The sequence below is a fragment of the Bombina bombina genome, chromosome 4 (assembly GCF_027579735.1).
Source record: "Bombina bombina isolate aBomBom1 chromosome 4, aBomBom1.pri, whole genome shotgun sequence".
NCBI lineage: Eukaryota > Metazoa > Chordata > Amphibia > Anura > Bombinatoridae > Bombina > Bombina bombina.
Window position 1 is genome coordinate 1,199,726,135 of NC_069502.1, and position 26,965 is coordinate 1,199,753,099.

Genomic DNA, 26,965 nt, shown 5'->3' on the forward strand with positions numbered 1-26,965 from the left:
CATCCCGGATACGGCAGTGTCACGCCGTCTTGGGGTTGACTTGCCTGAAAGCAGAGAGTCACACTGAATTGCATTGAATTTGGGCAAGTTGACACATGTGCCGTGCATGGCACATGTGTGTAATCGGATCGTACAACGCTTTGTGCATAAGTACCCAGGCTTACAGGATGCCCTGAAGCAGGCCAGGAAGGTGTGTGGCCATTTCAGGCGTTCCTACACGGCCAAGGCGCACTTTTCAGATATCCAGCGGTGAAACAACATGCCAGTGAGGCGCTTGATTTGCGACAGCCCGACACGTTGGAATTCAACACTCCTAATGTTCAACCGCCTGCTCCAACAAGAAAAAGCCGTTAACGACTATTTGTATGACCGGGGTGCTAGGACAGCCTCTGCGGAGCTGGGAATTTTTTTGCCATGTTACTGGACGCTCATGCGCAATGCCTGTAGGCTCATGCATCCTTTTGAGGAGGTGACAAACCTAGTCAGTCGCACCGAAGGCACCATCAGCGACATCATACCATTTGTTTTCTTCCTGGAGCGTGCCCTGTGAAGAGTGCTGGATCAGGCCATAGATGAGCGTGAAGAGGAAGAGGAAGAGTTGTGGTCACCATCACCACCAGAAACAGCCTTATCAGCATCGCTTGCTGGACCTGCAGCAATGCTGGAAGAGGATTGTGAGGAAGAGGAGTCAGAGGAGGAATGTGGCTTTGAGGAGGAGGAGGAGGAAGACCAACCACAACAGGCATCCCAGGGTGCTCGTTGTCACCTATCTGGTACCCGTGGTGTTGTACGTGGCTGGGGGGAAGAACATACCTTCAGTGAGATCACCGAGGACGAGGAACGGGACATGAGTAGCTCGGCATCCAACTTTGTGCAAATGGGGTCTTTCATGCTGTCGTGCCTGTTGAGGGACCCTCGTATAAAAAGGCTGAAGGAGAATGACCTGTACTGGGTGTCCACGCTACTAGACCCCCAGTATAAGCAGAAAGTGCCTGAAATGTTACCAAATTACCGCAAGTCAGAAAGGATGCAGCAGTTCCAAAATAAATTAAAAAGAATCCTTTACACAGCATATAAGGGTGATGTCACAGCACAACGGGAATCTAACAGGGGAAGAGGTGAAAGTAATCCTCCTCCTCCCACGACAACGCCGGCAAGGACAGGACGCTTTACAGACGTGTTGTTGATGGAAGACATGCAGAGCTTTTTAAGTCCTACGCATCGCCACAGCCCTTCGGGGTCCACCCTCAGAGAACGACTCGACCGACAGGTAGCAGACTACCTCGCCTTAGCTGCAGATATCGACACTCTGAGGAGCGCTGAACCCCTTGACTACTGGGTGTGCAGGCTTGACCTGTGGCCTGAACTATCCCAATTTGTGATAGAACTTCTGGCCTGCCCCGCTTCAAGTGTCCTGTCAGAAAGGACCTTCAGTGCAGCAGGAGGTATTGTCACTGAGAAGAGAAGTCGCCTAGGTCAAAAAAGTCTAGATTACCTCACCTTTATTAAGATGAATGAGGGATGGATCCCGAAGGGACTGACAGTGGGTGATACATTAGACTAAAAAAGGCCTGATGAGATGAGCTGCCTTGGGCTAAAAATGGTCCACACGCTGCTATATTTTATCTCTGAATGCCGGATGACTTGCGTGACTTATCCGCCACCAACTAGGGTTCAAGCCACAATGTTTTAGGGCACTTTCTGCCTGGGAAACAAACATCAATTTTTCTGGCCGCTGCTACAGCAGCGGCTGCAACAATACCTATTTTCAGGCATGTGTACATGCCTAATTTTTCTGGCCTTTGGTGCTGCACTGTGGCTTCAAAAACCAAACCAAAAAAAGGCACATAACAGGGATTAAACTGATAGGAATAGTACTACTTAACACACCACTCCTATCTGGTGGCACATTAGATTGCACGCGCAGTGCCCCAAATTTAAAGTAGGAGGACCGACCAAGCATCTTTTTCCATCTCCCTGTTCCCAAAATCGATGCCATATACACGTCCCCTGATAGGGGACGTAACAGGGATTAAACTGATAGGAATAGTACTACTTAACACACCTTATAATAACGCAGAGAGAGGCAACGCAGAGAGAGGAGTCTGAAGAAGAGGAGTCAGAGGAGGAAGGTGGCTTTGAGGAGGTGGAAGACCAAAAACAGCAGGCGTCCCTGGGGGCTTGTTGTCACCTTTCGGGGGCACTTGGTGTTGTACGTGGCTGGGTGGAGGAAGAGACCTTCAATGACATCAGTGAGGACAAGGAACGGGACATGGCTAGCTTATTATCCAACCTTGTGCAAATGGGGAGTTTGCGGTTGTGCAAATGGACTGTTTGCGGTTGTTTGCGGTGCATTAAACGGGGAGTTTGGTCTGTCACTGTGAAGCGGGCGTAACCCTTACACTACCTGATCGATACAACATCATACCTGATGTTTTAAAGCATGTTATTCCAAACAATTTAGGAATGTTAAGTGATTTATGCCCTTTATGGATTAAAACCAGACTCTGCATCAACTATGTAATGTTTCATTTGAGTTTTGCCATGGATCCCCCTCCGGCATGCCACAGTCCAGGTGTTAGTCCCCTTGAAACAACATTTCCATCACTATTGTGGTCAGAAAGAGTCCCTGTGGGTTTTAAAATTCGCCTGCCTATTGAAGTCTATGGCGGTTCACCCGGTTCGCCCGTTTGCAAACATTTGCGGAAATTCGCGATCGCCGTTCGCGAACGCAAAATTTTATGTTTGCGACATCACTAGTCTTTAATAATAACGGAGATAAATAGATTATTATAAATACAACTACCTTTAGAACCGACAACAATTTTAAGGTATAAACCAACACTAAAATTATCATCAGAATATGATTGAGCATTGTATATCCTTTTGAATAGTGACAAACAGATAATACCAAGACTTTGGAAACAGAAAAGAGCTCCGACAATAACAGAATGGCAATCACAAATACAATACTCAATATCGATGGAAAAGCTACACTATCAATTGATGGACCAGATTGATTTATATTATAATATAGTGAATGCTTTACAACTAAAAGTATAGGACCACATCTGCAATATTATGTCAAAATGAGCATAGAGTAAATATGAAATGTGAAGAAGATTAATTTAAATTCTATATTGCTGTATTATATTAGTTCAATATTTTCTATGAATATAAATATTCAGAGTTATTTTTTGTTAGGCTTTAAATATACACTTTAAATTGTTACGCCTAGATTTAGAGTTCTGCGTTAGCCGTCAAAACCAGCGTTATTGGGTCCTAACGCTGGTTTTGTCCTACCGCTTTTATTTAGAAACTTGTAGGTAAGAGTCTAACGCTCACTTTCCAGCCGCGACTTTTCCATACCGCAGATCCCCTTACGTCAATTGCGTATCCTATCTTTTCAATGGGATCTTTCTAACACCGGTATTTAGAGTCTTGGCTGAAGTGAGCGTTAGAAATCTAACGACAAGACTCCAGCCGCAGAAAAAAGCCAGGAGTTAAGAGCTTTCTGGGCTAACGCCGGTTCATAAAGCTCTTAACTACTGTGCTCTAAAGTACACTAACACCCATAAACTACCTATGCACCCCTAAACCGAGGCCCCCCCACATCGCTGCCACTCTATTAAATTTTTTTAACCCCTAATCTGTGACCGCACACCGCCGCAACCTACATTATCCCTATGTACCCCTAATCTGCTGTCCCTAACATCGCAGACCCCTACATAATATTTATTACCCCCTAATCTGCACCCCCCAACGTTGCCGCTACCTACCTACAATTATTAACCCCTAATCTGCCGACCGGACCTCACCACTACTATAATAAATGTATTAACCCCTAATCCGCCTCACTCCCGCCTCGCAAACCCTATAATAAATAGTATTAACCCCTAATCTGCCGACCGGACCTCGTTGCTACTCTAATAAATGTATTAACCCCTAAAGCTAAGTCTAACACCCCCCTAAGTTAAATATAATTTTATTCTAACGAAATAAAATAATTCTTATTAATTAAATTAATCCTATTTAAAGCTAAATACTTACCTGTAAAATAAACCCTAATATAGCTACAATATAAATAATAATTATATTGTAGCTATTTTAGGATTAATATTTATTTTACAGGCAACTTTGTATTTATTTTAACCAGGTACAATAGCTATTAAATAGTTAGTAACTATTTAATAGCTACCTAGTTAAAATGATTACAAAATTACCTGTAAAATAAATCCTAACCTAAGTTACAATTAAACCTAACACTACACTATCAATAAATTAATTAAATAAACTATCTACAATTATCTACAATTATCTATCTAATTAAATCAACTAAACTAAATTACAAAAACAAACAAACACTAAATGACAAAACAAACAAACACTAAATTACAAAAAATAAAAAAAGATTACAAGAATTTTAAACTAATTACACCAACTCTAAGCCCCCTAAAAAAATAACAAAGCCCCCCAAAATAAAAAAATGCCCTACCCTATTCTAAAATAAAAATTTTACAGCTCTTTTACCTTACCAGCCCTTAAAAGGGCCTTTTGCGGGGCATGCCCCAAAGAAAACAGCTCTTTTGCATTTAAATAAACATACAATACCCCCCCCCCCACATTACAACCCACCACCCACATACCCCTAATTTAACCCAAACCCCCCTTATAAAACCTAACACTAAGCCCCTGAAGATCTTCCTACCTTGTCTTCACCATGCCGGGTATCACCGAGCCATACAGAAGAGGGTCCGAAGTCTTCATCCTAGAGGAGATCCGGACCGGCAAACATCTTCATTCAAGCGGCATCTTCTATCTTCTTCCATCCGGCGCGGAGTGGGCATTGAGAGTTGCAGTGGCGGTAAATATGCCTGTACACTCCCTTTTTGGAGCCTAACGCAGCCCTTCATAGAACTCTAAATTCCAGCGTTGTTTAAAAGGTGCGGGGGAAAAAAACATGCGTAGCTAACGCACCCCTTTGGCCGCAAAACTCTAAATCTAGGCGTTAATTAATATGCATTGTTGTTGTTAAGGAAAAGCTACCAGATGACGGCAACGGATCTCATGGAAATTTACGGGGTCTTATAAATGTAATTGTGTCACGAGCTATGCTGTTTATCTCCTTTGTAACAGGATTTCATTAACCCTGTGATAACCTGTGCTTGTAAAAGTAATTTTTAGTTAACATTGCATAGCTTTGCAAATAAACTTTGTCTATAGCATGCTTGTCTCAATAAAAGCTGCTATGTATATGTTAGTTCGCATATTAACATTGCTATAAAATGTTTGATTAAAAACTATACCAACAGTAAGAAATACATTCTTTCAGAAAGACACTTATAACTTACTATAAATGAAAGATATCTTTTACATCTTTCATATACAAACTCCTATACATAAAGGAGTATAACCTTACACATATATCATATTAATAAAGGATGAATATAAATCTTTCATATGCTTATCCTGCAATATTCAAAAATATGTTTTAATAAAGTTCTTTTACAATATATAAGATTTAAGGCCACATTGTTGATGTACAAAACTGTTGAAGATAGAAAAAGCTAGACAAGTTTTGTTGATGTTAAAATGATGCTAAAAATACATATAAAAAGAAAACAATAAATGATGACGTCATCCAAATAAAAAACACCTTGTTGTAAACATGAGGCAGGTGACTCTAAGGATAAGATTTGGTTACAAAGAAGTCATTTCGAGTGGTATGTAACAATTGTTATTGAAAGCAAGTTTAACTGATAGTCTTTTAACTCTGTGTGTATATTGGATTTAAATGAATTTAATTTTATATTACTTCTGTAAGCTGATTTTTCTGTATAATAAAAATTTATTTTTAAACAATGTAATCTACTCAAATACCATTTCTTTTCATTGTACTCAGAAACTTTCTTTGTAAGAAATGAGACCTGTTTCACTGATATAATATTTAAAGGTCAGTGCTTGGAATTCATATTTCCATATAACTGTGCTTTAAGACCTTATAAGTGAATTAGGTGTGAACCACTACAATTGGCGTCCCTGGGTGTTTTGAGAGATAATATATGTTTTATAATAATTATTATAATTTTACCTAGGTCCTCTTATACATAAGAGATGGTACTAGAATATCATGGCTAATCAGGATTTGCAGAATCTTTTAAAAATCAATTATGTGTTTAAAATGCAGAATGGTATAGTCATTGGAAATTATGAGGTTATTGCTTTGGAGATAAAGTTATGGTTTAATTCATTTAAACTTTGCTAATGCTGCTGGAGTAGTTTTGCAACAACCTATATATCACACTATAGATGCAGATTTTGATCCTGCAACACGTAGAAATACAAATGTTTCTTATGATTTCATAGTAGAGATTTTAGGCAGACCTCCTGTTATTGCTACAGGAATACAAAGACATTGCCCTGAAGGCTTTAGCCAGAATTGAGATGTGGGGTACTCCTAGATTTAGTTTGTACAGTCCAGTAAAGGGAAAATAAATAATACCAGCTGCAGAATATGAGCAAGCTGAGAGGGAAAACCTTTTTATTGTGATACAATTTTTAAGTTATATGTAAGCTCAGGTTTTAAATAGTGAAATGTCTGGAGTGTCAGGCATATAGCAATTTTTTTTTGTTTTTTTTGCTGAAGCTGCAGGAATTCCTAAATGAAATATAAAAACAACAATTGGAGTGATGCCACGCAATCTGAAGGACATAGCTTTGTGGTTAAATGACAGAGTTCATGCATTAGCTGGAGTTTATCCAACTCATTATCTTCCACAAAATAGAACATTAGTTAATGCTATTTTATTCTCTGGTTTGTGTGTTTTTATATTTGAGGCAAGGAAGTGGAATTCAGTGATTTATGCATATCATGTAATGACACAAGGTAAAGTTACTTTGGTTTCACTCGCTGATACTTTAGGAATGCTGAATAAAAATAGTAGCATTGTAGTAACATATTTGTTAGAGCTGAGATTTACAAAGAATAATCACGACATGGTATGGGGTTGTTTAAAGCCAAATGTTAAAGGACAAGGCTTAATTTTAGATATAGAGAGACAAATACTCTCTGTACCTGTTGCTGAGAGACCTAAACATATACCTGATATATCTTAAGACATACTTATACACTTGTAGGTAAGGACTTGACTGGAGATGCACTAGGAGCTTCAAAAACAGAGAAAAGGAAAGGAATGGAGAAAATATTTTCCAGCAAAGGAAAAACTGAGCTCAGTTTGTCAAAAAAAGAAACAAACTAAATTTAACCCTCCACTACCTTACTCCCAAGCACCTCCATCTTACACCAATGAAAATCAGTTTATAACTATTTAGAGCAAATCTTCAGATTTGCCTTATGAGGAATTTCCTCGCAGGACATTGAGACCATTTTTATAAAAGCTCCAGATCGGTATGGATTTGGAAGTGGTAGTGTGAGATATAGAGTAAAAGGTACATGGGGTCAGGATAGATATCCGGAGCATGAAACTCGTTCTACTGAAAGGGGTGAGATTTCAGTTACCCCAGCTACTACTAAAAAAGTAGGGAAAATAAAGAAATCACTACCAGACAACCCAGAAGAGTCTAAAGATGAATGAAGTAAAGTTAACAGTAGCATATAGGGGAGAGACTTATGAGGGGTATTTAGATACACAGACAGAAATATCTTTAGTATGAACAAATATGTTAAAAGAAGATGTATTAGGCAATATAACTATACAGACTTTAGAAGGTGAAGGTACTTATCCCTCATATAATGCACAAGTAAAAATAAATGGTAAAAGAGTGCACTTAGAATTAGTTCGGCATCCTAAGCTTGATTCTGATTTTCTTATAGCTTATAAGGATGTAGCACATTTTATTTCATTGCAGCTGGAAGATGAACTTCCTTTAACTACTAGAGTTGTGGAAGAATCATTTATGAAAATGCAATTAGATCATACTGCAGTATCTGATGTTAGAAACTTACGGCTAGATTTAGAGTTGGGCGGTAGCCGTCAAAACGAGTGTTAGAGGCTCCTAACGCTGGTTTTTACCGCCCTCTGGTATTTGGAGTCAGTCAGGAAAGGGTCTAACGCTCACTTTACAGCCGTGACTTTTCCATACCGCAGATCCCCCTACGCGATTTGCGTATCCTATCTTTTCAATGGGATCTTTCTAACGCCGGTATTTAGAGTCGTGGCTGAAGTGAGCGTTAGAAATCTAACAACAAAACTCCAGCAGCAGAAAAAAACAGTAGTTAAGAGCTTTCTGGGCTAACGCCGGTTTATAAAGCTCTTAACTACTGTGCTCTAAAGTACACTAACACCCATAAACTACCTATGTACCCCTAAACCGAGGTCCCCCCCACATCGCCGCCACTCTATTAAATTTTTTAACCCCCCACACCGCCGCCAGCTAAATTATCCCTATGTACCCCTAATCTGCTGCCCCTAATAACGCCGACCCCTATATTATATTTATTAACCCCTAATCTGCCCCCCCCAATGTCGCCGCCACCTACCTACACTTATTAACCCCTAATCTGCCGAGTGGACCGCACCGCTACTATAATAAAGTTATTAACCCCTAATCCGCCTCACTCCCGCCTCAATAACCCTATAATAAATAGTATTAACCTCTAATCTACCCTCCCTAACATCGCCGACACCTAACTTCAAACATATCGGAACAGCCAATAGAATGCAAGCTCAATCTGATTGGCTGATTGGATCAGCCAATCGGATTGAACTTGATTCTGATTGGCTGATTCCATCAGCCAATCAGAATTTTCCTACCTTAATTCCGATTGGCTGATAGAATCCTATCAGCCAATCGGAATTCGAGGGACGCCATCTTGGATGACGTCCCTTAAAGGAACCGTCATTCGTCGGGAAGTCGTCGGTGAAGATGGATGGATCCGCGCTGGAGGTCTTGAAGATCAGCCGGTCGTCATTGGATTGAAGAACATAGAAGATGCGGCTTGGAAGAAGATGTCTGCCGGTCCGGATGTCTTCTTCTGCCCGCTTGGATCAAGACTTCAGCCGGAGGATGGACGTCACTCTTCAGCCCCCGCTTGGGCTTGGATCAACACTTCTGAGGCTTGGATCAAGACTTCCAAGGACAGATCGGTGAACCTGGCATGGTGAAGATAAGGTAGGAAGATCTTCAGGGGCTTAGTGTTAGGTTTATTTAAGGGGGGTTTGGGTTAGATTAGGGGTATGTGGGTGGGGGGTTGTAATGTTGGGGGGGTATTGTATGTTTTTTTTACAGGCAAAAGAGCTGAATTCTTTGGGGCATGCCCCGCAAATGGCCCTTTTCAGGGCTGGTAAGGTAAAAGAGCTTTGAACTTTTTTAATTTAATTGTAGTTATTTGTAGGTATTTTATTTAATTAATTTATTGATAGTGTAGTGTTAGGTTTAATTGTAGGTAGTTTATTTAATTTATTTAATGATAGTGTAGTGTTAGGTTTAATTGTAACTTAGGTTAGGATTTATTTTACAGGTAATTTTGTAATTATTTTAACTAGGTAGCTATTAAATAGTTATTAACTAATTAATAGCTATTGTACCTGGTTTAAAATAAATACATAGTTGCCTGTAAAATAAATATTAATCCTAAAATAGCTACAATATAATTATAATTTATATTGTAGCTATATTAGGGTTTATTTTACAGGTAAGTATTTAGCTTTAAATAGGAATAATTTATTTAATAATAGTTAATTTATTTTGTTAGATAAAAATTATATTTAACTTAGGGGGGTGTTAGTGTTAGGGTTAGACTTAGCTTTAGGGGTTAATACATTTATTATAGCAGCAGATTAGGGGTACATAACTATAATGTATGTTGCGGCGGTATACGGAGCGGCAGATTAGGGGTTAATAATAATATGCAGGGGTCAGCGATAGCAAGGGCGGCAGATTAGGGGTTAATAAGTGTAAAATTAGGGGTGTTTAGACTCGGGGTACATGTTAGAGTGTTAGGTGCAGACGTAGGAAGTGTTTCCCCATAGAAAACAATGGGGCTGCGTTAGGAGCTGAACGCTGCTTTTTTGCAGGTGTTAGGTTTTTTTTCAGCTCAAACTGCCCCATTGTTTTCTATGGGGGAATCGTGCACGGGCACGTTTTTGAAGCTGGCCGCGTCCGTAAGCACCGCTGGTATCGAGAGTTGCAGTGGCGTTAAATTATGCTCTACGCTCCCTTTTTGGAGCCTAACGCACTGAAAACGCAGCCATTCTGTGAACTCTAAATACCAGCGGTATTTAAAAGGTGGGGGGGGGGGGAAAAGCACGCGTAGCTAACGCACCCCTTTGGCCGCAGAACTCTAAATCTAGCCGTTAGATTTTTACTTAAAACAAAAAATGTTAATATATTTCAGAAGTGGGAAAATCAGGTTGGACATTGTAAAGGAATCAGTCATCATATTGCTACAGGCACAGTAGTTCCTAAGAAACAGGCACAGTATAAAATCAATGGTGTAGCCATTCCCTATATACAGACAGTCATTGATGATTTACTTAAACAAGGAGTACTAAAAGAACAGTACAGTCAAATGAACTCAGGAGTCTACCCTGTTCCCAAACTGGATGGTTCTTGGTTAATGGTATTAGACTATAGAGAAGCTAACAGAGTTACACCAAGGGTGGCAACACAAAATACACATGCACCTTTTATTTTACACAATTTGCAAAGGAAAACTTTTAAGACAAAGTAAGACTTGGCAAATGGTTTTTGGAGTCATCCTATTACTCCAGATAGTTACTGGATAACAGGTTTTACTTGGAGAGGCAAAACTTTGGTATTTACCCGATTACCTCAGGGATTTTTTAATTCGAGTTACTTCAGATGTAGTCAATTTATTGTCTAAATTTACAGAAGTGGAGGTGTATGTGGATGACACATATTTTTCACATGATAGTGAGGAGTAACACATAGCAGTGTTGGATCAGGTTTTGACTATATTACATGCTGCAGGTTATGTAGTATCTCTTAAGAAATCTCAAATTGCGAGACATACTGTTACATTCTTGGGATTTGAAATTTCTGAAAGGGGGAGAGGATTATCTGATAATTATAAAGAAAAAATAGCAGCTTTAACACATCCACATTCTCTAAAACAATTACGTAATATAATTGGTTTACTTACTTATGCAATGTTTTTCATACCTGATTTCAATGTGTTAATTGCACCTCTGCATGCTGCAGTCTCAAGGGAGATAAAATCTAAAACAAAAAGACCAAGGATACTTTTTAAGTGGACGACTCAGGAAGAGGATGCACTAAATGCATTATTAGAGGCAGTAAATAGAACAGAGTATTTAGCTCAAAGAGATAGTACTAAGGATCTATCAGTTTACATAAATGTATCGCCGAATGCAAGCTATATAAGGTTATATAATGTAAATGAGACAATTCCAATAGTACTTCTATCTTATGTATATTCACAAACAGAGATAAAGTTTACTATGATAGAGAAGCTTTTGGTAGCAGTAAATATAGCACTGTTAAAGTCAAGATTGCACAGGGGAAAGATATATATGTACATACATTAGTAGCCTCACTTGATAACTTACAAAAGCAAACTATAGAATAGATGGATAAAATTGTTTTCTATTTTGGAAGACCCACAGATACATTTTATTCATGATACGATTCTGACACCTCAAGATTATTTACCAGCTCCAAAGCAACCCTCAAGTTGGAATTTATAAACTTATCCAAATGATTACAATTTTGCTATATTTTATACTGATAGCTCTGCAATAATCTCTAGTAAAGAGAAAGTAAATAAATCTGCTGGAGCAGGAATTGCTAAATATTCTCCCACTCTGACTTTGTTGCGTTCATGGCAAATCCCTTTAAGGGATCATTCAGCTCAATTTGCAGGAATTTCTGCATTAGCATTTGCTATGAAGGAAGCATTGTTAGATAAAGGACCAGTTTTAATTGTAACTGATTCTGCATACCTGGCAAGATCTGTATTCCAGGATTTACGAATCTGGAAATCTAATGGTTTTTTAACTGCAAAGAAAAACCATTAAAGCATATTGACAAATGGAAAGCAATTGCTGTTTATTTGGATCTAAAGCCTGATATTGAAGTAGTACATGAACCAGCTCATAGAAAGCTAGGTTCTTCATTGCATACAGAAGGCAATACATTTACAGATACGCTTGCACAAAGTGTAAGTCATAAATATGCAGTAAATGCAGTTAAAACTCGAATGACAGCAACCAGTAATCTTGACACAGAGTTAAATGCTTGCTTGGATAAAACCAGACCTAAGCCACCTGGTTATCCTAAAACATATCTTTATGAATTTAAAGACAAACATTGTATGGTTAAGATTGGAGACAAAGAATTGATTATTCCCCCTGTCATAGACAGATGGAACATAACAGAGATGGCCCATTCTAGTATTGGACAGCCTCATGTAGGGTGAGATAAAGTTTTATTTACCCTAAAGTCAAAATATTGGTGGCCTAATATGAAGGAAACGGTCATAAGAGTTATAGGGAATTGTAAAGCATGTCTCCTTGTTAATAATCCAAATCACCAGAAACAACCATACATTGTTAAAGAAATTCCTAATAAGCCATTTTATCTGATTTATTTAGATCACAAAGGGCCTTTACCTACTTCACATGGATACAAATATGTTTTAGTATGTGTTGATGCTTGTACAAGGTTCACATGGTCTCAATTCCTTAGTAAGTATTGGTAAACCTAAAGCCTTACACTCAGATGCTGGATCAGCTTTTACATCTACTCAAGCACAAGAGTGGGCTAAGTCTTTTGATATAAAATGGGAAATCAGTGCACCTTATCATCCCCAAAGTAGTGGGGTTGTTGAAAGGAAAAATGCTGAGGTAAAACGATTGTTAACCAAGTTACTAACTAACCGCCCAAAACAGTGGTATCCCCTGTTAACTTATGTACAAGTAGGTTTAAACAATATACCTTTTGTTATTTCTGAGAAAACACCTTATTAATTGTTATATGGTATACCTATGAATACAATGTTTAATACTGAATACCTTTCTGCACCAGGGAGATTAGAGCAATTATCTATTTTACAAGAAATACGTGATTGTTTTGCACAACCTGCTTTTACACCTAACCTTTTATGAGCTTGGACACCACAGGTTGGTCAGTTTGTCCAGCAAAGAGTTCAAGCAGCGAAACCTTTATGGACAAGGTGGAAACCTCCTACAAAGGTAAAACATGTCATTAACCTAAGGACTTTGGTTATAAAAGACAAGCAAAGCAAAGACAGAATTGTCAGCATTGATAACTTAAAACCTGCTTCTAAATTTGAGTTAGAAGATGGCAAACCCTCTGACTTACTCTCAGTGGGTTACTCTGAATGAAGCAAACCGGATTAATAATCAATTTCAAATGATGCCATTTTCTTCAAATCCAGAGACTATAATACCTTTTTATTATGATGTTGAAGAAGGTGATCAAATAAATGAAGTAGATTCATTTGGTACACCAACACCAGTTACAAGATCTAATCCTGTTTTACCTATCATAAATACTATGCTATCAGCACGAACACTGATACAACAACAAGGACTAAAAATGTTAAAGAACTTGTTCAGTTATAAAAATCTTAAAATATTGGGATATACAGTACTGATACTTTTGATACTTATCTTTATTTTGATTTCAATCTGCATGGTAGTTTTTCGTCTACAGTGGAATAATCTTGCAAAGACACCTGGAGCTGTTCTGGCATGGAATCAAACAAAAGCTCAAGAGGATGCTGTACCAACGATATCAAGACTAAAAAGAGCTTAACATTACAATCTGCAACCTGTAGAAATAAAGATGAATGGGCTACCGCAAGGAATTTATTGGAAACCATTTCCAAAACCTATAATACAAAAACAAAAAGTATTAGGAATATCTCAAGTCGTATTGATAGATTCAACAGTAATATCAAAGAAAGCAAAGATCCCAACTCAAATGGGAAGAAAATTGGTAAAAGATCACATAAATGGGCAAATGGAAATGATACAAGCAAAGACTTTGGAATATGATTTGCCTTTGTAAGAATACTGGAAACAAAAGACATACAGAGAAAAAAATGTGTTTTTCAACATTTGCACATTGCTATTATGTGGACTTTCAAGGGACAAGGAGATGGCCTGCATAAGAAATAAAAGCAGATCAATGTCCACGTCCTGGGATTACAATTGACAAAGTCAAATATAAAGAATATCCTATTTTTTTATCTAAACACAGGACAATTAACTTAAAAAGGCTTCTTTCCTGAAAATCACACAGATCCTCGCATTGCATTCTGGGAAAATGCAAAGGAAGGATTACAATATTCCTGGAGGAGTAGAATCCGATAACGGAGTAGTGTTTTGTACTAACACACTTTATTCAGAATGGTGGACACCAGAGTTATATACAGATGAATGATACCTGCAACTATTTGAAAAGCTTCAGCTTGAAGTAGTGTATCAACAGACAGGAAGACTGCGAGAGCAAGCATTACCTACAGAATGGAATGAGAAAGGAAAAGATTAAATGTTTTTGAATCTAAAAGAATGGGATACATGTACAAAGCCAAGATATGCAGCTTTCTTGAATACAACATATTACAGTCACTCGTGCAAAGAAAAGAACAATCTTTGTAATATAACAGTTGAAGATCTAATTAAAAAGGGCATTTGTGACTTGGAAACAAACTATCAATGTACATCCTGTTGTTTCTACCTTAAGGAATCAAGGACATATTTTCGTTTTTAACCTAAAGTCATTGATAAAGGATTCTTGCATTATGCAGGCATACCTGGGTTTTGGTGCATGACAAAACATCACATTATTAACAAAAATTATGTAATATGTTCCCTGTTTCAGAAATGTCTCATAGATAAAATATCCAGTAAATGTAGTAATTGCAAGTATGAAACTACAAATGGATGTAAATATATCAGTTGATGACATACCATGTAAATATGCTAAATGTTATAAGCAAAATGTGACAGATATGACTTATGATGAAGCTATTTGGGGAACAAATAATATATTTGATAATGTAAGATATATTACAATAGAGAATATAATTCCAGATGATTGTAATACAGAAGAAAAAACAAATAAAAGGCAGTTAATGTCTAATGCTGAAGTTCAGATATTGACAGGGCATTTATTAAGTGATGCAGTATTAATTGTCAGTGACGTTTCAGATATTAATAATGAAGAATTGGAGAGAGGATTGATGATCTTAAGAGATCACATGATAACTATGCTAACTGCAGCAATGTCTGATTTTACAATGGTAGATGAAGAAATGAAAGCAGTAACAATTCTAAATTATTTAACAGCTATGAGATTAATTTTACAAGGACACATTGATATTACACTATTAAATGTTACAGAAATTTCTACACAATTAAGTCTAACAGTAAAGCAAACAGAAATTATGCTGCATATTTCAAAATCAATGATTTATAAATATAAGAGAATTGAAGCGTAGAATAACAAATAACCCAGAAGATTGTGTATGGGAAATATATATATATATATTATGAGATGATAATACCTGGAAATGTATACACTACAAATTGGGAGATTGTTAATTTTGGACATTTAATTAATTCTCCTGATCATATGGCATTGTTACAAATTCAACAACCATATCAATATGTTTCACAGTATTGTGATAGCTGGGAATATATTGAAACAGAAAACTGTATTGATCTAGGATATTTGATATGTGAAAATGTCTACAAACGAAACCCATGTGGTGTTGATAAACAAGACTCTGATTGCACAGTTAAAGTTACACCTGTAAAATCACCATACACTCGCATAGAACCAATTCATAATGGCTCATATGTTGTGATTACTAGTCAAAATGATTGTAATATTCCAATGTTGCAAGCTACGATGGTAACAGTTAATGAATCTGTGGAGTGTTATAATATAATTGTAACACCACCTGTGATTAAGAATATACATGCTAGGTCACATTTAACAATGCAGGTACCCCATATTACATTGCAAATTCCATACATGACAGCACTCTGGGCTCATTTACATAACATGCAAGTGAGATTGGGCTCCTCCCATAAAGCAATTGAGAATTTGGTTAAAAGGGCACATGCAGACCTCTTAAGAATTGACTTGCATGAAGGGGACTTTCCTACCTGGATTAGAACTTTAGGTAAATCATTGATTCCAATAATGCTAGCATTGGGTAATGTTATTTCAAAAATTGGAGAAGGTTTAGCTACAATGGGGAATGGTATGTTTGGAGACATACTGGGAATATGTACTATGTATTAATAGCCATAGTACTGTGTATCATTTTATTTAGAATTTTTGTCCTTTCTTCCTAGGAGAAAATCTAAGTAAAAAAATAATAAGCAATTATTTGTCAACCTGTTTTCTTTTGAATGAAATACCAGAGAAGAAGCATGTTATGCTATAATTCATATATGCTATATGTATATATCTTGTTAAGCTATAATTTATATGCCAATAACATCTGTAGAAGTAGAGATTTATTATTTTTATTATAAATGTATTTTTATTTTAAATGTAACCAGTATAAACTTCTTGGTTAGAAACATTAATAATCCTTCTTTATTTTCACGAAGAAAACCTGTGAATTACAATTTATTATAAACCTTTTTATTTTTACGTTTCTGTTCAACTAACAGTTTGCTTCAAACTTCCAATAACTGATTACAAACAAAATCTTGATTCTCCAATCCAGAGAAAAGTTTGCTGCAATAATTACATAACGGATTACAAACAAAATGTTGATTATCTTGTTCAGTGGAAAGTTTGCTGTAAAAATTTCCATAACGAAATACAAACAGAATGTTCTGTCTGGATCAACACTTCATGTTAATTACATATATACTCCTACTTGAAGAAGATTATGAAAAAGTTCAGTTTAATTCCTGTATCATTAATGTCGGACTTTATTTTGTTTGCATTATTAAGGACACTGATTTCATGTCCGTTACTCTGCTGAATCCCGGACATTAATGACGCATTTCTTTTTCTGTGGGAACGAAGGGCTGGACACTTTCTTATCTTTTCCTCAAGAATGTATTGGAGGGGCTGTAACAGGATTTCATTAACCCTGTGATAACCTGTGCTTGTAAATGTAATTTTTAGTTAACAGTGCATAGCTTTGCAAATAAACTTTGTCTATAGCATGCTTGTCTCAATAAAAGCTGCTATGTATATGTTAGTTCGCATATTAACATTGCTATAAAATGTTTGATTAAAAACTATACCAACAGTAAGAAATACATTCTTTCAGAAAGACACTTATAACTTACTATAAATGAAAGATATCTTTTACATCTTTCATATACAAACTCCTATACATAAAGGAGTATAACCTTACACATATATCATATTAATTAAGGATGAATATAAATCTTTCATATGCTTATCCTGCAATATTCAAATATATGTTTTAATAAAGTTCTTTTACAATATATAAGATTTATAACTATGTTTAGTGGAATTAAAACAGTAACAAATGATGTTATATGATTTTCTGTACTGAATCTAAAATGGAGGATTGTTTAACCTTGTATTAGAAAATCCCAAGATGGATGCTCATTGCAATAATTACAAGTGCGTATGTCTAAACTCTTGTATAACAGATTTTCAAGGCCACATTGTTGATGTACAAAACTGTTGAAGATAGAAAAACCTAGACAAGTTTTGTTGATGTTAAAATGATGCAAAAAATACATACAAAAAGAAAACAATAAATGATGACGTCATCCAAATAAAAAACTATAAATACACCTTGTTGTAAACATGAGGCAGGTGACTCTGACAGGATCTCTAAGGATAAGATTTGGTTGCAAAGAAGTCATTTCGAGTGGTATGTAACAATTGTTATTGAAAGCAAGTTTAACTGATAGTCTTTTAACTCTGTGTGTATATTGGATTTAAATGAATTTAATTTTATATTACTTCTGTAAGCTGATTTTTCTGTATAATAAAAATGTATTTTTAAACAATGTTATCTACTCAAATACCATTTATTTTCATTGTACTCAGAAACTTTCTTTGTAAGAAATGAGACCTGTTTCACTGATATAATATTTAAAGGTCAGTGCTTGGAATTCATATTTCAATAAAACTGTGCTTTAAGACCTTATAAGTGAATTAGGTGTGAACCACTACACCTTAGCTGTAGTTGTAACCTCATCTACATTGGTAGGACTTAGAGGAACATATGAACTAGGCTGAGTGAGCATGTTAATAACATTAAAGCTGGTCTAACAACCCACAGTGTCTCTGAACACTTTAGAATTAGGCATAATAAGGATCCTATGAGTATTAAGATACAAATCATAGATTGGATTCCACCAAATAGACATCCAAATAAATTACTCACCCTGAAACGTAGGGAGTTATATTGGATTTAAAAACTCGACTTCATGCATCCTCAGGGTTTAAATATCGAATTAGACCTACAGGCTTTCATGTAGATATATTACCACTATTGTTAGTTTCCTTATCAATTGGCTAGATTACGAGTTTTGCGTTATGAACGGCTCGGTAATAACTTGCAAGTTATGGTCACCGCTCACCTCCCTATAGTGCTGCTATTACAGGTTTGCAAAAACCCGGCGTTAGCAGGCAATATTGCAATGTTGAGCATAATTGAGCTCCATACCAAACTCAAATACCAGCGCTGCTTGGAGCTGGTTTTACATGCATGTGCATGATTTCCCCATAGACATCAATGGAGAGAGCCGGCTGAAGAAAAGCCTAACACCTGCAATAAAGGAGCGTAAAGCTCCGTAACGCAGCGCCATTGATTCCTATGAGGAAAGAGAATGTATGTTTACACCTAACACCCTAACATAAACCTCGAGTCTAAACACCCCTAAACTTCTGCCCCCGACATCACCAACACCTACATTACACTTATTAACCCCTAATCTGCTGCCCCAGACATCGCCGCCACCTACCTACACTTATTAACCCCTAAACTGCCGCTTCTAACATCGCCGTCACCTACCTACAGTACATCTATTAACCCTTCATATGCCGCCCCAATGTCGCTGCCACCTACATTACACTTATAAACCCCAAATCTGCCACCCCCAATGTCGTTGCCACTATACTAAAGTTATTAACCCCTAAACCTAACCCTAACACCCACTAACTTTAATATAATTAAAATAAATCTAAATAAAATGTACTATCATTAACTAAATAATTCCTATTTAAAACTACTTACCTATAAAATTAACCCTAAGCTAGCTACAATATAACTAATAGTTACATTGTATCTAACTTAGGTTTTATTTTTATTTCACAGGTAAGTTTGTATTTATTTTAACTAGGTAGACTAGTTACAAATAGTTATTAACTATTTACTAGCTACCTAGTTAAAATAAATACAAATTTACCTGTAAAATAAAACCTTATCTGAGTTACACTAACACCTAACCTTACACGACAATTAAATAAATTATATTAATTAAATACAATTAACTAAATTACAAAAACCCCCACTAAATTAGACAAAATAAAAAAGAAATTATAAAATATTTAAACTAATTGCACCTAAGCTAAACTGCCAATAGCCCTTTAAAGGGCCTTTTGCGGGAACAGCCAATAGAATGCGAGCTCAATCCTATTTTTAAAAAGGAATTATTTAGTAATTAAGAGTAGGTTTGATTTAGATTTATTTTAATTATATTTGTTAGGCGGTGTTAGGGTTAGGGTTAGACTTAGATTTAGGGGTTAATAAATTTAGTATAGTGGCGGCGACGTTGGGGGTGGCAGATCAGGGGTTAATAAATGTAGCGTGCACAGTGGGTAAGCACGGTGTAGCGGCGTCCGGAACCGGAACCGGTAATAGAAGGTAAAATACTCCAATGAAAATGTCTGGCAGAGTGCCGTAGTCAGCGATCAACTCAAAATCGCTTATGGATACAGGAACAAGAGGGCAAATGGCAGGTACTCCAATAACCAGATAGGCGCAACTGTATTCAGTAAAAAATTCAAAACTTTAATGAAAAAATGTTTAAGAATTGTATATAAAATACACAATCAAGCTGGACACAAAGACAGGGGGTGAAAAAGACAGGCCTGACGCGTTTCGCGCCCCCTAGTGGCGCTTATTCATAGGCTGCAGCACCTAGTGTGTGGTGCCTTTTTAAAGGGCAAGGAAAACCATTAACCCTTAGTGTGCAAATCAAAATTAAAAACAGGAACATGATAAAAACAACAACAAATTTACATTGGGATTACTTACAAAAAAAATATGTATAAATACAGATACAGATTCAGACATACCTGAGCCAGTGTGTGGAATAATATGATACCTAGACACGATAATGGTAAATTAATATGTATACCTATTATCCAAGTTAGGATACTAGTTTCAAATAGATGTCCTAATCCTCTCAAATATCTACGGACCAACTAGTATTGTACACTATAGGGATATCACTATAATAATATAAAAAGGGAAATTTAATAGATAGTCTCATAAGTACATAGTACCATTTCAGTTATCCGTGAAGTAGTTAATATCGCATGCTTTGTTCATTCCTAGTGGTTGGCATGTATTAAGCTTTAATATCCAAAATATTTCTTTCTTATCTAAGATTTTTTGCTTATTACCTCCTCTAATTGGAACTTTGGCGATATCAATGATTTGGACTGAAATGTCTGCCTTATGGGTAAAATGTAAACCATTAAAGTGACTAGCGACAGCAGAGTCCTTAGAATAGTTTTTGACGTCTCTGACATGTTCCCCAAACCTGGTTCTGACTTCACGTGAGGTTTTACCTACATATTGACTTTTACAGATATTACAAGTCAAAAGGTAGATGGCAAATCTGGTTTTACAGTTAGCATAGAAATCTATGACACATTGTTTATTGTCTACACTTGAAGAAAAATGTGTACCCCTAATGAGATTAGGGCAAGTTAAACAATCCCTGCTACCACATTTATATAGCCCCTTCTTTGATAACCAATCCCCTGAGGGGACACTCGCAGTATCGGTAACCAAGCTGGGAGCAAGTACTTTCCCTAATGTCCTTGGTTTTTTAGGGACGTACCTAAAATTATTTACAAATGGTTTAAGAATGTCATCTCCCAGTAGAATGTGAGAATGCTTCTTTAAAATCTTTACTACTGCATCATAATTTGTTGAATACTCTGTGGTGAAGACTATAGTGTCACTAGTGACTTGGTTCTCCTTATGTGTGGTAATGGGTTGTTTATTATAAGCCTTAACTGCTAATCTGCATTGTTCAAGCCTACTTGGGTTATAACCTCTCTTAGTAAGTCTATCTTTTAACTCTAAAGACTGTCTGTCATAGATAGAATCATCTTGGGTATTCCTGCGTAGCCTAATAAACTGTCCTCTTGGGATGGCTTTTTTAACATGTTCTGGATGTTGGGATGCCGCATGCAAGATTGTATTGCCTGCCACTGGTTTTCTATAGGTTTGAGTTACTATCTGATTGTCAATGATTAATAAAGTAAGATCTAAATAGTTAATCTGTTTGCCATTTAGTTCGCCTGTAAATCTTAAACCCATAAGATTATCACTCAGATATGACAACAAATCATCCAAAATGACAATTTTTTTATCATTATTGACAATTAGCAACAAATCGTCTATGTAGCGAACAAAAAGCACTACTTCATCCATCCAAGGGTTATTTGTTGAAAAGATATAAGTAAGTTCCCACCATGCCACATAAATATTTGCAAAAGCGGGGGCAAATTTTGCCCCCATGGCGGTCCCCCTGATTTGTAAGTAGTACTCTTTGTTGAACATAAAATAATTGTGCAAAAGCAAAAATTGTAAGATTTCACAAATATAATCAATTTCTTGATCACTCAGATCCGTGTCCCTTTTTAGAAAATAGTTAACTGCTCTTATACCTAAATGTTGAGGTATACTGGTGTATAGTGAAACTATGTCAGCTGTAATCCAACTATAGTTATCTTTCCATTGAATAGTGTTCAGTGTGGTAAGCAGATGTGATGTGTCCCTCAAATAGCTGAGTTGTCTTTGTGCTATAGGTTGTAGTATTGTATCAACCCATTCCCCTAAAGGTTCTAAAAGAGAGCCTATGCCCGCAACTATGGGCCTTCCCGGGGGGGTATCCTTGTTTTTATGGATTTTAGGGACATGATGAAATAAAGGAGTGACTGGATAATCTGGTATTAATGTTTCCACATCTTCATTTTTAAAAATCCCCAAAATAACTCCATCTGCAACAAGTTTACCCATTTCTTTTCTGAAAGTATGAACAGGGTTGCTAGGCAACAACCTATATACACTGCTGTCTGAAAGTTGTCTCCGTGCTTCCTCGAAGTAGTAGGACTTATCCATGACTACGATGCTGCCACCCTTATGCAAATTTCTGATGACTATATCATCATTATTTTTAAGAGTTTTAATAGCTAACCATTCATGATATTTCAGATTATGGGTGACAGCATCGCTGCCAGTGTCCAAACCAGCTTCCAACTTAAGTATATCTTCTTGTACCAACCTATGGTAAGCATTGACCATAGGGCCTCTATAGTTGGTAGGATAGAAACTGGACCCATGCTTGTTAGGTCTATCCAGTATCTCTTTATGGTCCTCCTGGTCAATGCCACCCATATTGTACAATTCATTCAAGGTCGCAACAGAGCAAGCATCAGCAAATGGTAAATGTGGGCAAGTTTTTTCTACATCTGATGTCACAATCTTAGTTTGTGGCTCTTCAGTACCCTTATCGGTCAAAGCAAAAAACCTTTTTAAGGACAATTTACGAATGAATTTGTTTACATCTAAGAGTGTGTTAAAACATGAAAGCCTATTTGTTGGAGCAAAACCCAGTCCTTTTGATAACACTGAAATTTCACTGTCCTTTAACTCATATTGAGAGGTATTAATGACATTTAGTCCTTGTTCTGAAGACTTATGTGACGATATTGAGGGTATTACTTCTGCCCTTTCTTCATCTTGTGCTTTATTTTGTCTTCCTTTACGCCACCTCCTTCTGTATTTTTTCCTTTTTCTGCATTGTTCTTTATTTTCAAACGTGTCACCGGTTGTCCTTCCGTTTCTTCCCCCGTCTGCACCTGTAAAAAAGCACATGTGGAAAGAGGAGTAGGAGAGGAAGGAGGAGAGGAGGCAGGAGAAGACGATGAAGAAGCAGTGGAAGTACAGAAAGAAGAAATAGAGGATATAGCTGAAGTGTTAGCTTCTGAATCCGTGGACTCTCCCTCTGAAGCACTGAATGCCACCTTCCTAGCATTCTTGTTTTTATTTTTGAGTATGGATTTTGGAGCTAGCTTGACTTGATCTTTGTCTTTATCTTTGTGCATGTTTTTAAACTGTTGTCTGTTTTTCCAAGACTTATTTCTTTTGTCACGTTGTTGTTGGCGCACTTCTGCCCAATTATATACTTTATCCAGATCATAATCCTCCTTATCACGCACAAATTTTGTTCCTTTTCTTGAAGCTTGCTCTTGATCACATTTTTTCAAAGTCTCATCCATTTTCTTTTTGTGCTCTAGAAACTTAGAACTAGCTTCAAAAACTATTCTAAGGACTCTGCTGTCGCTAGTCACTTTAATGGTTTACATTTTACCCATAAGGCAGACATTTCAGTCCAAATCATTGATATCGCCAAAGTTCCAATTAGAGGAGGTAATAAGCAAAAAATCTTAGATAAGAAAGAAATATTTTGGATATTAAAGCTTAATACATGCCAACCACTAGGAATGAACAAAGCATGCGATATTAACTACTTCACGGATAACTGAAATGGTACTATGTACTTATGAGACTATCTATTAAATTTCCCTTTTTATATTATTATAGTGATATCCCTATAGTGTACAATACTAGTTGGTCCGTAGATATTTGAGAGGATTAGGACATCTATTTGAAACTAGTATCCTAACTTGGATAATAGGTATACATATTAATTTACCATTATCGTGTCTAGGTATCATATTATTCCACACACTGGCTCAGGTATGTCTGAATCTGTATCTGTATTTATACATATTTTTTTTGTAAGTAATCCCAATGTAAATTTGTTGTTGTTTTTATCATGTTCCTGTTTTTAATTTTGATTTGCACACTAAGGGTTAATGGTTTTCCTTGCCCTTTAAAAAGGCACCACACACTAGGTGCTGCAGCCTATGAATAAGCGCCACTAGGGGGCGCGAAACGCGTCAGGCCTGTCTTTTTCACCCCCTGTCTTTGTGTCCAGCTTGATTGTGTATTTTATATACAATTCTTAAACATTTTTTCATTAAAGTTTTGAATTTTTTACTGAATACAGTTGCGCCTATCTGGTTATTGGAGTACCTGCCATTTGCCCTCTTGTTCCTGTATCCATAAGCGATTTTGAGTTGATCGCTGACTACGGCACTCTGCCAGACATTTTCATTGGAGTATTTTACCTTCTATTACCGGTTCCGGTTCCGGACGCCGCTACACCGTGCTTACCCACTGTGCACGCTACATTTATTAACCCCTGATCTGCCACCCCCAACGTCGCCGCCACTATACTAAATTTATTAACCCCTAAATCTAAGTCTAACCCTAACCCTAACACCGCCTAACAAATATAATTAAAATAAATCTAAATCAAACCTACTCTTAATTACTAAATAATTCCTTTTTAAAAATAGGATTGAGCTCGCATTCTATTGGCTGTTCCCGCAAAAGGCCCTTTAAAGGGCTATTGGCAGTTTAGCTTAGGTGCAATTAGTTTAAATATTTTATAATTTCTTTTTTATTTTGTCTAATTTAGTGGGGGTTTTTGTAATTTAGTTAATTGTATTTAATTAATATAATTTATTTAATTGTCGTGTAAGGTTAGGTGTTAGTGTAACTCAGATAAGGTTTTATTTTACAGGTAAATTTGTATTTATTTTAACTAGGTAGCTAGTAAATAGTTAATAACTATTTGTAACTAGTCTACCTAGTTAAAATAAATACAAACTTACCTGTGAAATAAAAATAAAACCTAAGTTAGATACAATGTAACTATTAGTTATATTGTAGCTAGCTTAGGGTTAATTTTATAGGTAAGTAGTTTTAAATAGGAATTATTTAGTTAATGATAGTACATTTTATTTAGATTTATTTTAATTATATTAAAGTTAGTGGGTGTTAGGGTTAGGTTTAGGGGTTAATAACTTTAGTATAGTGGCAACGACATTGGGGGTGGCAGATTTGGGGTTTATAAGTGTAATGTAGGTGGCAGCGACATTGGGGCGGCATATGAAGGGTTAATAGATGTACTGTAGGTAGGTGACGGCGATGTTAGAAGCGGCAGTTTAGGGGTTAATAAGTGTAGGTAGGTGTAGGTAGGTGGCGGCGATGTCTGGGGCAGCAGATTAGGGGTTAATAAGTGTAATGTAGGTGTTGGTGATGTCGGGGGCAGAAGTTTAGGGGTGTTTAGACTCGAGGTTTATGTTAGGGTGTTAGGTTTTTATCATGTTCCTGTTTTTAATTTTGATTTGCACACTAAGGGTTAATGGTTTTCCTTGCCCTTTAAAAAGGCACCACACACTAGGTGCTGCAGCCTATGAATAAGCGCCACTAGGGGGCGCGAAACGCGTCAGGCCTGTCTTTTTCACCCCCTGTCTTTGTGTCCAGCTTGATTGTGTATTTTATATACAATTCTTAAACATTTTTTCATTAAAGTTTTGAATTTTTTACTGAATACAGTTGCGCCTATCTGGTTATTGGAGTACCTGCCATTTGCCCTCTTGTTCCTGTATCCATAAGCGATTTTGAGTTGATCGCTGGCTACGGCACTCTGCCAGACATTTTCATTGGAGTATTTTACCTTCTATTACCGGTTTCGGTTCCGGACGCCGCTACACCGCGCTTACCCACTGTGCACGCTAGTAGCTCTCTGACTCACACCACAGTGCTTGGCAAGCCGTCGGACCCCCGAAATAGACCAACATTTGAGTGTGGACAAGTCTTCTCAGCAACAAAACAGTAAGTCAACACAAGAAATACCAATTGTTTTTTTTTTTTTTTGGGGCTTTATGTGTCAAGTATTTACTATTACTGGGACCGTTGCTGGGACTTTTTGCTTACTGACATCATTAGTCAATTTGTCTTTTGTACTAGAATTAGTACTTTAACTCTGGTTTAAAAAGTTCACATACCGGTATAATCCTTTGAAGTTATCCTGGCATATTATACCAATAGCGCAACTTATAAATACACGTATTTTTCAAATTACATGGCTGACACAGACAGGGAGGGTGCGGGATACGATGCAAACAATGTAATACAGGATTCAGACACTAACACCAATGAAGTGGAAACTATTTTTGATATGTACAATAGGGAGGATTTCTTCAATAAAATATTTTCTAAGGCTGAAAGTGATATTGAGGAGTCAAGTATAAGAACAAACTTTAAGGTTTTACAGAATACCTTGATCTCTGATTTACGCCTGATGTGGGACATTGTAGCTTTTAATAGATACTTAGAGGCAGACCGGATTCCAAGGGGACTCAGAATAAAGAAATATCCATCTTTTGAATTTGAAGACCCCCCTGATATGGAAGATTGGAACTCGGCGCTCACAGAGTGTTCCCTTAAACTCATCAGGATCCTTATCAGAGTCAAAGAGAAAAAAAGAATGAAGTTAAAAACTAAGGTTGAAAGCATTAAGGAGGATCTTAAACCGTTGGAAGCTAGTTCTAAGTTTCTAGAGCACAAAAAGAAAATGGATGAGACTTTGAAAAAATGTGATCAAGAGCAAGCTTCAAGAAAAGGAACAAAATTTGTGCGTGATAAGGAGGATTATGATCTGGATAAAGTATATAATTGGGCAGAAGTGCGCCAACAACAACGTGACAAAAGAAATAAGTCTTGGAAAAACAGACAACAGTTTAAAAACATGCACAAAGATAAAGACAAAGATCAAGTCAAGCTAGCTCCAAAATCCATACTCAAAAATAAAAACAA